At 46.7% G+C, this 13,725-nt stretch overlaps 1 long non-coding RNA gene across 1 annotated transcript in view; it reads right to left on the reverse strand.

The window, feature by feature from the left end:
* LOC309446961 overlaps positions 1 to 13,725 on the reverse strand; it is a 59,117-nt gene that overhangs the window by 25,510 nt on the left and 19,882 nt on the right. Inside the window, exon 2 of the long non-coding RNA XR_014185536.1 lies at positions 2,736 to 2,803. This is a non-coding gene — a long non-coding RNA (uncharacterized lncRNA). The remainder of the gene's footprint in view (positions 1 to 2,735; positions 2,804 to 13,725) is intronic.

A 13,725-nucleotide genomic window follows, 5' to 3' on the forward strand; every position in this document is an offset into this window, starting at 1 on the left:
CTGTCCAAGTGTTGAAGTATTTGGCCTTGCAGGGACAGGGAGTCAAGTGATCTGTGCAGAGCAGGCAGATGCTGCACCAGGTTGGGACATCACATGGTGAGAGGCTGAGTGCAGGGAGAAGGGTGGGAGGTTTCCCAGGAGCAGTGCAACCCGTAGCTCTGAGAGGCTGGGTCTGGCATGAAGGTGTGAGCAGACTGGGTTTTAGACGCTCTAGAAGAAGCAGAACAAAATGACTGAGCAGAAAATTTAAATTGTTTTTTGTCAACTGAGAAAGCACTGGAAGGTGGTTGCTGACCCTTAGGAAAAGGGTGAGACAGGAAGCAGCTGTGATAAAGAGGGTAGAGATGCTAATCATGTGTTCTGTCAAGGGCTGGCATGTGCTCCTTCGTGTCTGGTTGTCTAAAGCTTAGGGAGCTGATTGTATCTTCTTTTTTTTAGGCTGGCAACTTATGCTGGTGTAGGCAAATCTGTCTCAGTGTTGTCGTAATGGCAGAGCAGCTTTGGGAGAAATTATGGGTAGGAAAAAGGTTTGTGAAGTGGTCCATAAATTTCTGAGGTATGAAGATAAGCGGGAGTCAGCTGGGACTAGGTGATATGGTTTCGGGGACTCTGGGTGGGTAAAGGGTCTGGAGGGCATCAGTAGGGCTTTGAAGGAGTCTAGGCAGGTAAAGACATACCCAGGTATACCAGGACTTCGACAGCCTTGGCATTTGGCTGGAAAGAGGGGTTCTCTGTCTCTCTCCTTCTCTTCTGCTTCTCCCAAATCTCACTTGATGCTAATCCCCTTAACATAAAGTTCCCGTTCCAACCTACACATTCCTCCCATCCCTCTTCCCCAGCAAGATCACTCCTTTTCCCTTTCCTCCTCCCCACACAGAGGCTCTTTCTGCCCTCTGTGGGCTGCTGGGAATAGGCAAGGAGCCAGATATCTTCCTTTCAGCTGAGAGCAGTAGGCACAGACAAACTGTTTACTTCAGAAACATCTGGTTTTGTCTCCAGGTATAAGCAAAATAGGAAGTCTGCCATCTCAGGAGGTGACTGCATCTATGCCCTGAGTCACCTCTGGGTGAGGGAAAGGGAGACCTGCTTTGGGGAGTTCCTGCTGGGGCTCCTCCTGGGGCCACAAAAGTGCCGTTACGGAAGCCACTGTAGCTATTGAATGCTCATGACAGCCATATGCAGAGGACCCTAAGGGTCAGGAGGCCATGACAGGAGCTGTACAAAAGCTCTGGATAAAACCAGCTTTCCTCCAAAATGCCTGACATCCAGGGACACAGTAACCAAGAGCTTGTCTGTGTGAAGTGCAACAGTATGGGATCGTTAAGAGGACTGCTCCAAAGAGAGCAGTGGCATCTGGGACCTCGGCTGTGATCCACCAGGCACAAGGGGGACATGCCTGCAGCAGGGCTAATAGTGCCCGTGCTGTTATCTGCTGGTGGAAAGGGATGTTCTGCTTGCCCGTCAGCCTCACCTGTGTGGGGATGTCTATGCAAGGTGATCCTGCATCACTGTGGGGGCAGAGATGACCAAGCAACCCGAGTCAGGTGTGAAGTAAGGTGTCACAGGATAGTGGTGAGATGGTCTGGCACATGCCTACACAATCCCCAAAGCCAGCGAACTCTATACCAAATGGATTTCCTGTAGCTCAAAGGAGGATTATTTACTAAGACTGCTTTTTTTTTTATTTTTTTAAAGGAAAAAGTGGTTCATCATCAAAAGGTAGTGTAAGGCAAACAAATCAAATACGGTAAAGCCCCTGTGTCAGGAAGTACAGAACAAACCCACATCCCATCAGAACTAACCCGCTTTTAGCTTTGCATCCAAAAATTAGTCCATTTATTGCCCATTAAAAATTTCCTTTGTCTCTTCTCAGTTGTGGTGCATGCTTGAGATGTTAAAGCTGGCATTGTCCGTCTTTAAAGTAATGTTTGAGATCTATTTACTCATTAACTTTCAAATGCAGGACACTTTCAAAACCTTTTCCTAAGGGCATCACTGTGTTCTGTTGGAGTTACTGTTGTTTTCCCACCTACCCTGAAGGGCTGTTTATGATACCATCTCTCCCTTTTAATCCTCTTCTCCTTTCATGTCTAACAACAGTGTTAAACAGAACACAGGGGGAAAAGGCAGATCTCACACATTATAACCATCTGTAGTTAACTGAAGAAATGCTCCACAGTTAGAGGTCTCATTTTGTAAAATAATACTCAAGAAGCTTTTTCCTATGTATTTTCCAGATAAAACCTCTGTCCTTCCAAGCCCCAGGTTTGTATGGATAGCAACTCAGATAAAGGGTTTCTAGAATTGATGGTGTGGGTCAATGTGCACTCTGTACACTGACTGGGCTGCCACAAAAAGGATATTTCTTAGGAAACCCTAAACAGATGGATGTCTTGAGATACACACAGGAATGTGGGGAGTACCAAGATGCTGAACTATGACAGAAAATGTTACATTTCAAAACTGGCCATTTTTTTTCTTTTTTTCCCTTCTTTTTTTTTTCCACCGTATGCCTTGATTTCTCTAGCTCTGTTTTTTGCCCTGTATCTGAGCACTTTAAGACTGTGAATGTATTTATCTTCACAAGTTTTCCATGGGGTGGTATGGGACTTCACATTACCCAGATCTCCGAGGCAGAGACTGAGGCTATCATATATGATGAACACTTATTTTAGCAGCAGAGCCAACATAAGCATCTCCTTGTTTCCCCTTCCCCTCTCCCACCACTCACTCACCCCTCAGCTGTGCCAGTTTCAATGTTGTGTGGGAAACAAATCGCAGAACACATCCAGGTTAAAAATAGCTGAAAAAGAGAGAGAGAGAAATGAATTCCAGAACTCGGACTGACATCCTACATGTACATCCAAAGCCAACACAACAGAACTTTTTTAGCTCAGATTCAATCTGTCTGTCTGGCTCCATCAATAATTTTTACCTGATTTCATATAGGACAGAAAGGTAGCAGTTTCAAAACCTATCGATTTCCTTTCTAAATTTTGTGCAGATTGATGGCTGTGTGAAGGATAGAGACCTTAATTAGAGAAACACGGCCAGCAGCCAACCGGCTAGTGAGTGTGTGCATGCTGGCTGACCATGTATGCATTAGCAGGTCAGCCAATATATACGTACCTGACTGCTGCCCAATGAGGAGTCTTAGAGCATATAGGGAGAGGAGAGTTGGGCTTGTTGCAGCTTTTTTATTTTAGGAGGAGGGGGGAGGAGGGAGACAACTATGAAGCAAGGTTCACAGACCCACAGGAAGCCAGGAGCCATTAGTTCCACTGCTCACAAAGCAGTTTGTTTAAAAAAACCCTGAAATTCTATAAAATAAGACCTCTTCTGCCAGCGAGCCTGTAAATCAAGTGGATAGTTTCTCATCCAATTTGGGAGGAAGCTGAGAGCTCGGCCTCAGATTCCGGTTCAGACACCAGCAACCACTTCTGCTTTTAGCACTCTGAACACCAATGGAAACCATGGATAGTGATTTCTTTCCCAAACTCAAATGTCACTTAAAGCCCTTGTTTCTCCTGAATAACTCTTTAAAGCACTTGCTTCATCTTTGTTCCTACCTACCTCCTTTCTAATCTACAACAGTTTGCCAAGAGCTCTGTTCCGTTCTCTTCTTTTGTATCCTTCGTGCCTCCCCTCTGGCCCATGAATGGCCCCAAACTTGGGTACAGGGAGGTACACAAAATATTCAGCATATTGTATCTGAAGATGATGAGTATTTTGGTGCAAACAAAAGCTGGCTCTTCCTGCCCACCTCTTCTCAGCAGAAAGAGACCCTGGGTCTCCTTGCCGCTTTTGCTGACCTGCAGAGGGGACCGTGTGGGATGAGAGCCACAGGGTGGAACAGGAGCCACCAGACAGCCTGTGAGCCATGTCTGTGGTCCAGGGACTGAAGTGGAAGGGTCTTTATGTTTCTGTGCTCATGTCTTCTTTTTGGCAGCCCTCCCAAATGAGGCTCTTGCCATCAGCTCTGCAGCAGTTTGGGGTGTGCCCAGGAGACTGTGCCCAGCCAGCAGCGGCTGGTGGCACATGAGGGTGCAGGGGGAGCGCTGTGCCTGCTTGCTTCTCTGCTGGGAAAGGGGGTAGAGGGCTGTGCTTGTGTCAGACACCGTTTTTGGTAGGGAAAGCTTTAATCATAATGAGCCTCTGATAGCAACTGGGTCTATTCCTACCACATGTGGGTTTCTGTAGCCTTTGCTTTCCCCAGTAGCAGAAATTATCAGCACCGCAGGCAGGTCTCAGGCTTCTCCAGGTGGGAAACAGAGGTTTTGGGCAGCTGGGGATTTTCCTGGTGTGGGAAATCCCCAGGCAGCAATAATCCAGTGTAACGGGCTCTATGCCATCCCTGCTGCAGACACCCAGGAACATTCCTGGGAGCTGCACCCAGTGTGATCTGTTTGCAGATACTCCGGTCTCACCTCAGGTACGGAGCAAGGTGTGACGGGAAGGACCCGAGAGGGCTCCCAAGGGATACGCCTGCGTTAACTCCCTTGTCATTGCCCACCGCCGGGCTGCTCCAGTCCACGCACCGGGGTAGCTGCTGGAGGTCAGCTACTCAGCTCCTGCCAGAGAAGCGTCTTCATAGACCTTCCTAGCACCAGTTTCACTTCCAGAACTAGCTTCTGTCACAAATTTTCTTTTTTCCAAATGGAAGAATATAGCCATTATGCAGAAGTGCCACTGGGGACCTGTAAAGTGCATCTAAAGCAGAAGCTAGGGCTACCTTTCTCGAAAGGAGTGCTGGAAGGTCCTATCCTCTCTCCTCACCAGACATGGGAGCGTAGGAGGTGCTGGTGAATCCTTCCCAACACGGAGCAGCCTCATGCAGAGCGGAGCAGCCCTTACATTGCTGTAAGTGATGTTAGGATCTGGCTTTATCCTCGGGCAATTGCAGAATTTGGGGAAGTGGTGGCAGGGGGGAGTGATCAGAAAGCTGGCAGAAATTGTGTAATTGGTGTATCAAAGGCCCTTCTCCTCTCCTCCAGTCACAGTCTAACAGTACCCTGTTTTATTCTACGTGTCAGTAAACAACAAAGTCATTACTGATAAAACTTGCCTTAAGCAACAAGACACATGTGAACAATAGCACTGAGAGCCACATTTTCAAAAGTGTGTGTGCAGAAATGTCTATTGTACAATGTATAAGCAGCATGTGGTCTGGATGTGGCAAGCAGCAACGGGAGAGGAAAAGGGGAACAGATGGAACCTGTACATGAGTGACAAGAGCGGACGTAGGCTCAGATCGAGTTCTGTAGTGTGCAGAGGCTGAGCTTTTGAAAAGCCTTAAATAATAACCATGTTTTAAGGAGGACTGCACCAATGGGGCATGCAGATAAGTGCACCAAATGGTGAAATTGCAGAGGACATAGCAGTGGAGACAGTGATATATACAGAGCATATGAAAAGTTCGGTCTGACATGCCAGCCATGTGTACAATCAAAGGTGTGCACATTTTAGAAACATCAGCCTCCCTGAAACCTCAATGACTTAGCAATAAAGCATCAGGAAATGATAACTTGGGGTCAGAAAGGTCTGAGAATTCCACACAGCTGAAATAAAGATTGAGCAAGAGGAATTAGCATCAAGAAATGAGATTCAGATGTTTAAAGCCGATTGTCTGAACTAAGTTAATATAATGCACCATGTTTCACTTCAAAACGTTTGGATCGTGCAGCTGGGAAGCCCTTCCCATGATTGTGAAACACAGCAGCTTGCTGTATCTCAGAAGTCTGGGATAGATGTGTCCGCCTGGACGCAAGCAGGCTATAAATGATGAATTGGGATTACAGCCTTTGCTGTCCCAGTACAGTTTTACCAGTTCCCTGGGCCACTAGAATAGAAAACAAGCCCTGCAGCAAGGTTGTATGAAGCTCCTACCTTCATGTATTCTGGACTTGCCCTCTCCATCTCCCTATAGACTGCAAATGCTCACTCTGTTTTTTCCAACTGCGAAGTGCTCTGACAATCAGTATCCCTTGTCCTCTGACTTTCAGCATATTCAAGAGAACACCTATTCAGCTGTCCAGCCTTTCCAAGGGATATTATCCTCTCTCCATCCCTTCCACCAAGCCTAGTGTTGGAGTTCACAGCTTTAGAAAATTTTCTTTACAAACCTGCATGCATGTGAGATAATCACATTTTCATTCTTCTTCACACACACACAGAAGGAGGCCTTTACTTGTATTCATGCAGTCCAGCACCATGACCTCCTGTGTGGCATGCTGCAAGTCCACAAAACTTGCACACTTTCAGTGCTAAACTTATTATTGAGGCAAATCTCAGATGGGTTTATATCAACTTACAGATACACACATATTGCATAAGCTTCTTCAGCCTAGAAAAGTAATCCCAGAGCCTGAAAGTGCCCACCTGAAAACCACACCTCACGGCAAACGAGCATCCCATTGGTATGAGGGCTTTTCAGTTGGGCAATTCATTTGGTTCCTAACTTTGTTAAATTATATTGCTGGTGGGAGTGGCTCCTTCCTGGAACAAGATAACACACTCAGCAGTCCTGGGTGAGAAACTGATGAAGTGGAAACGAGCCTAGATTCTGTAACAATACTCCTCCATGCACTCTCTGCTCATGGTGACCATTTCTCGATTGGGGTGATGGTGTACAGAAAAATTAGACAATACAAGTATTATGCTCTCATATTGTAGATCTTTTTCCCTGCTCTGTTCACACATGCTTTCATGGCAGCCGGACATGAGTAATGCTGTTACGGGCCAAAAGTCTCTGGTACATCTCTAGTGAAGCTAAAGACAAATTTGACACTGTGATTTATGTTGTGAACAAAACAGACCAGGGTGTGTTCTCTTGCTCATCGGCAAGTGGCACAGCAGAGCTCTTATATCTGGCAAACTCCCCTCCCACAGCCACCCCCCAAACAAAAAGCGTGGCCGGCCCTGAGGAACAGCATCTCAGGGAGGGCTCAGAGGCAGAGGACAGAGCTGTGCCAGAGGATGCTCAAACCCAGGCCTGTCCCCTCTCCTGGGGAAGACACAGCCAGAACAACGTCACTCCTTTCGGAGTTTCTCCAGCACTTGCTGATTTCAGAAGACTCCGTTCAGCATCTTGTACCACTTGAAGCTGAAGTGCAGAGCCTGGGTTTTCTGCTCATGCTATGGGAAGTTGGTTGGGATTTGCTCTGTTGCTGATGGCTTGAAATTTCCATTGGCAGCTCCTTCCTGTTACCTTTTCAGACATGCATCATACAGACCCTGAGAGGCTGCACAAGTTTATCAAAATGGTGAGAAGAGAGGACATTCCTTACCACAATAAAGGTTTTAATGTGCCTAGTCAACACTGAAGCAGCAGAGGTAGACCCTGATGTCCTGTCAGGTGCCTGCATCCTGCGGATATGAACCTTGGTGCCAATAGTTACCTGAAGTCTTTGTCCACAGCTCCTGTCCTTCCTGGGGGGCCACCCGGCACACTCAGACATCAGCACTGGGAACTGGGAAGCATGCTGGGGTGTTTTTTGATAAAAAATTTGCAGCACCGCTGCTGCCTTGCAGAGGGTTGGGTCATTTACTGCTAATAGTGAAAGGGACTGTGTGTGTGCTGTGGGTGGCATATGTCCCCTTGTGTCCCCAGCACAGGATGAGACCTCTCAGAGAGATCATGTGGTTATATACCAAACACATCGCTGATATAAACAGGTCTACTCCCACTTCACATGTGGGCCCTGTGGGAAGGCAGGACTTGCTGCCTGGAGCCCATACCTGCCTACAAACCTTACAGTCCTGAGACCTCCTGGCCATATGGCACCAAACTGTGTCTGCTGTATGTATGAACATACAGCACTGAACCATACCTGGCAGAGAGCTGGTGGAGCCCGTGGCACTGTCCCACCTTGCTGCAGCTGTGCGCAGGAGCTTCAGTTGTCTCCACTAGCTCCTCTCACCCCACCCCATCAGCACAGAGACTGAGTAGTGCCAGGCATATCACAGAGGTGCAGACGTGGAATTTTACCCCCCTCTGCTTTCTCTTTGTCCCTCCATATTGTGCCTGCCTTTAGAATGACCAAAATTATCCAGTAATGTCACTTAGCAGCCATAGAAAAGCTAAAAACAGGCAAGTTCCCTGTGGAAATCACCTGAGGGAACAGGCTTGTCTCGACACTTAGAAGAACATCCCTGACCGGTTACTTCTCTCCCTGGCCTGTGATTCACTCCCCACTCAGCACTGCCTGATCGCATTTCGGGTGCCCTGGGATAAGAATCATGTTATTCTTTGCTCGGGTCCAGGAAGGCTCTGGTATGTGTTGGAATGTCTCTGGCTTGTCACAATTAAAATTATTGCTAATTTCATAGGGGAGGCATTTTCATGCATTGCCTTTTTATAGAGGGCTTTTATGGGGTCCACCCAAACCACCAGAGTCACAACACAAAGAAATCAATAAACACCTTGGCATGGTGCTTTCCTTCCCTAAATTTGCATCAGGCTTGTTTACAGACAGCAAGCCAGGAGAAAAGGGTCATTTATAACATGTGCTGTGGCATTGCTTGCCTGAATTTTAGGAGTCAGCAACTTTGATAAATTCTTGACGCAGCTTGCAGACACAGTTAAGAATGTCTCTTCCGCCTACTGCAGGAAGCTGGTCACTGTATCAAAGATCAAAGTTGCTCACACCAACGCAGGAAGGTTACATGCAAGCAGAAAGGAACGATTAAAGCTTGTATTTGGACACGGGGTTTTGCCACTGTGCACATACTGGTCTCTAAATCTGACCATAAAGTGCTTGAATCAATTTGCAAAAAAACCCCACTTGCTGCAGCACCACCCATATTACTCACAGGCTAATCCTCCCGTTGCAGAGACAAGATACTCTGTTATCAAGATGTTTGATATGACTTTGAAAAGATGAGTTTATCAAAAATCATATTAGAGACTTAGTTACAGAGTGTAATGACCTTAAGTGGCTGTGCTTTAAAAAGAGTATGCAATCTGAAATGGGCATATATCGCAGGGAAGTAATTTCCCTCTGTTATACATACAGCATCTGCAGAAAAGGCAAATGTTTATCAGGAACTGAAGCTCATCGAATCAGTCAATTATTTCAGGGAATTAAGCTAAGAGAAGGCTTTTTATACATCTCCAAAAATCACAAAGGTAGATGGGGCCTTTTCCAGAAGTTGTTCCTCAACCCAAGTATCCCTGGGATAAAGCATAGCTAGGAATTAGTGTTAAGAAACTTTTGGCCGGCTCTGGCAGCTTTGATGCAAACTTCACTGCTGCCGGAGTCACATTCCTGACAGCTGCAGGACTGCCACGGGAGGAAAGAACGCAACCAAGTGTGTCTTCTCTCTCTTCTCCTCTCTCCTCCCCTCTGCTACAGGATAGGAAATATGAGAAAAGACAAATAAACCAGATTTTTAAATAGTTTCAGCAGCTCTAGTGGGCTTTTGCACACAAACAGGATTCAAGAGCCTTTTGGGTTGATTTCCTTTCATTTCTGGTCTTTCTGCATCCCTGCTCTGTTCTGGTTTACTATTCTCCAGCTCCCTGTACAAACAGGATCTTTCCTCAACAATGTTCTGCCACATCATCTTCCTTCCTTTGTATACAGGCTGATACTGCGTGCTACACACCACGCGGCTTCCTAAGGCACCTCGTTTCTCAACGCTAGCAAAAACAGGAACCAAAAGCAAAGCAGCAATAAAACACTAAATTCTTGCTGTAGTTTAAAACTGAACCCTTGAGAGTTTCCGATTCAAGATGACTTTTCGGTTAACGGATTTTTTCTAGTTTAGTGCTTCGGGGGCCGTGCTGCAGAATACGTGCAAATGCGGCACTGGAGCTTTTTATCAGATTCAAATGCCTCTCCAGCGAGGTCTGCAACGCTGACCCATGCTTTTCCTCCTTTTTTTTTTTTGTGTTGAAAAGTGAAGCCAGCTGAGCAAAGTACACATTGCTTCACTGTTCACCTCTTTTCTCCCATCTTGTAAGGCTTGCTGTCTGATTTTTTGCTCCGGGGAGATTAGATAGCACGTCTTTAGGGAGAAGAGAAAACCACAGGATGCACTGCACATTGCACAAATGCTCTTGTTATTCTGGGGCCTGAAGAAACGAGGAAGGAAGCTTGAGGGTGGTGGTTTGGCAGGTGTGGGGCCTTTTTTACACAGACTTACATTTTAAGTGGTAGCTCTGCGCTCGGGGATGAGCAGGGAATGCCTGTTTCCCCCACCCCTTCTCTGTGTCACGACACAAGATGTTTTGGCCTCCTGAAGAAGCAATGTCACCCACTTGTTCAAGCTGTGCTTTGGGACTCTGCTGCCTCGTGTTTGTGGGTCAGGGCTGCAAGGTGAGACGATTCCTCCCTGCAAACCAGCAACGGGGCAACGCGGCTGCTCCTCTGCTGCCCGTGACGGGGGTGCTGCTGCTGCCGCTCCGCGCACACAAAATGGATGGGGTTAGAATACAAAATGGGTGAACGACAACACGGATGCCAAGCTTGATGCAAAGGTCCAATGAAAACGGTTTGCATGCTACCAGATACAACACATCAAAACGACCTTTTCTAGTCCCACTAGATTATTTCTGGTGGTTTAGGTAACACTACTAGTGATCCCATAACAGTTTTGAATGAACTGCATCCTTTGGCAGGATGCTACAGCCTGCTCTCTGCTAAACCTTGCACCACGTTTGAAGGAATTCATTAGTTCTTGGTGGTTAATTATCTATGGAATAACATATCTGGGATCCCCACCTTAGAAACAATCTAGAAAGAAACTGCAGTTTTTAGGGCTGGATCCTGCTCTGCTAAAACATACATATCAGGGGGAAAATGGGTTTGCCTAATATCCTCCACCATGAGGATTCTCTGGGGCAAGTAGGTGTTGAGCCACATTGTTATTTTAAATGACAGAAAGTTCTTTCTCCAGTAGTTCACTGCTGACTTTAATGAACATTTAGCAACTTAATTATCTTTAAGAGTGCTACTCTTCTGCTGCAGATGGCTGAAATTGGTCAGCGAATTCAGAAGTTCCTGGGGGAAGGGCAGATATGCAGAAAAGCACAGACTGAGGCACGTATACAGCTGCTCATGCGATCACAGACCCTCATTTCCATAAGAAATCAAGCTGAAACCATTTCAAGGTGAGGGACTGTGGTTAATCCCTCCCAACATACTCATTAATACATCCAAAACGTGTCTCCTTGTCCACTGACAAGGAGAGTCAGTCAAGTACAGCCTTAGCCTGGGGAAGAGATGTGCTTAACCATGGGTTTCACGGGGACTGCTGGGCGTCACGGCTTCTTCGGACGTTTTATACTGCTGACGTGCCTTTGTACAGAGCTGAGCGAGGTAGGCGACACAGTGGGAGATCTCAGCTCCTGTCTTTGCTTTCTTTTGCAAAGGACAGAATAAAATCTGCTGACATCTACACTAGAATGGGAAAAATCCTGGCAAAATGAAGCGCTAGGCAGCATTTTGCTGCTATCAGAAGGGAAGATAGAATTTCTGACACAAAGCATCCTGCTGCCGTGCTCAATGTGGTCTCCAGGGCCACCACACCATTTGTGTCAGTCACCTGTGAGGAGCATCCTTGCAGTGCTCACAGAAATCTAACAAACTTTGGAGCTGGACTCCGAAATAAAATGGTTTTGTTCTGAGGATTAAAAGACAAACTAGGAAAAGAAAGCCACACAAGGAAGCCTGATATTCCAGCTTTGGTATCTTTTTTTTTCTTTTTTTTTTTTCTTTCCTATCTGACTAGTATGACAGCAAACAGAACCTTCCCAGTTCACGTGGCAGCACAGCTTAACTGTGCTGGTAAGTTGTGAATAGATGCTTCGCTCTAGCGTGGCCCTAAATTGTAGCATTAACATGTGGTTATAGTCAGAGAACACATTCTGTAGGAAATGGCACCTTGTTACTTCCCAGATTATCTGCTCCCTATGGGGTAAATATTCGACACATCACGCAGGGCTTTAGCAGCAACATTCCTATTAAAGTAAATGGGACTTGAGCGAGGGTAAATCCAAGTGCGCAGTGCCGGAACGTTATACCTATAAATCTTCAGCGTCTTACACTCTCTGCTTTATTCGCTGACAAAAGACAAGTGTTTGCTGCCTTTGTAAGGTTCGTAAAGCACAAAGGGAGGGTGTGTGCTCAGCATCGCTTCCTGCAGCGCTGCCGGCAGCTCCAGCCCCAAGCGGGCAGGACTCGGGGAGGTTCCTCGGCCAAGGGGCGCCGGCTGCAGCCTGACCCACGGGAAGGATCTGCCTTTCGGAGCAAGCAGTCCAGTGCAGTTCTGTTCTGCAGTTACATAGCGATAAAGTTACATTTAAAACAGCAACTACCTTCACCAATAAAATATTTTAGGCAACAGCTACCTTGCAGGCCCTTTCAAGGTTATTGAGCATGTATTAAGAAGTTTTTTCTATGAATCTTGTCTTCAGTTGTATCTGTTCCAACATGGTTGACAGGCACCTCAGTTCATGTAACGGCAAAGGCTGGGACAGGCCCTTTGCTTAGGATAGCTGCCTTAAAACAAATTAACTTGTATGAGTTTGGAACAAATACCCTGCTCTCCAGTAGGCATCGTTTCATGGCTTAATACAATAAATGGAACCTACATGTGCATGCTATGTCAGGCAGCGTGGTTACTTCACCAGATGGCGTGTGGCCATGCCTTGTAGGGGGGGAGAGAAGGGAGAAGAATTAATTCAGTGTGAAACTGGCTGTGCTGCACTCCTGCCTCTGCTGTGCCTTTACGACGTGGATCTATGAGTTAGCATGGCAAGGGTGAAAACTGAATTTCCAGGCCCAGGGCAGGGTGTCCAGCTGGAAACAGTTTCATTTTCAAAAAGCTGAAACTTTTGCCTGAAGAGTAACTCTTAAGTCAGCAGTGGAGCAAGACTGGCAGAAACAGGGTTTACTAGACAAACATATCTCTTAAGCAAAACATGTTTTCAGAGACACAGGTTCTTCAAATCTGAAACAGGCCAGAAGAAGGGCTTGTGGGTCTGCACGGGTGGCTGCTTTCTACAGCATGGTCAGCTGGGCTACTGAAAGATCTTAGGTCTTCCTTAAGTCAAGTTCTGCCTTGCTTATCACCTGACACCATCACTGCTGCAATACTGCTAAAAAACGTGCAAAAGTTTGTATTGATCTTCAAAAGGCAAGCCATAAGGTTAATTCGTGTTCCCATTTACCCTGGTGTAAACTGCAGTGTAGATGTCCTCTTTTGTTCTTTTATTAACTATTTATGCCAACCACTTTGGAGGAGAACAAGACTCAGCTCTGCCCTGAGGCACTTACTCTCCTGGGATAACATGAAATCACCTTTGCGGGGCACTTGCAGTGCATGTGCGGTAAGAATCTGCTCCTTTCTTGCTTGGGAAAATAGGCATTAACTCTTCAAGGTCTCAGACATGACTTGCAGAAGCGCCGGGACCCACTAAAGATGTTACTGGCTCCCCAGCATGCACCCCAGCAGCGTAGCTTGCCATGGCGAGGTTTGGAGGGACGAGCACCCTGGCTCCGCCACAGCTGGGGGCTGAGCCAAAGTGCAGTTTCACAACTGGCCTAAGCTGATCCTAGAGCCGAGCTCCTGCCAAAAGGCAGCTCCCCCCTGCTGCTGACACTTGTGCTCCTTTGGCTGGAGGGTCAGCAGCACTGGGGGCTGATTGGTCTTGGTACAATCCTCCCCTCCTCTTTTTCTTTTTTTTTCCTTTTGGTTAATTTTCAGTCTGCTCGGTTGCTG

The sequence above is a fragment of the Streptopelia decaocto genome, assembly GCF_964273445.1.
Source record: "Streptopelia decaocto genome assembly, chromosome: 1".
Classification (NCBI taxonomy): Eukaryota; Metazoa; Chordata; class Aves; order Columbiformes; family Columbidae; genus Streptopelia; species Streptopelia decaocto.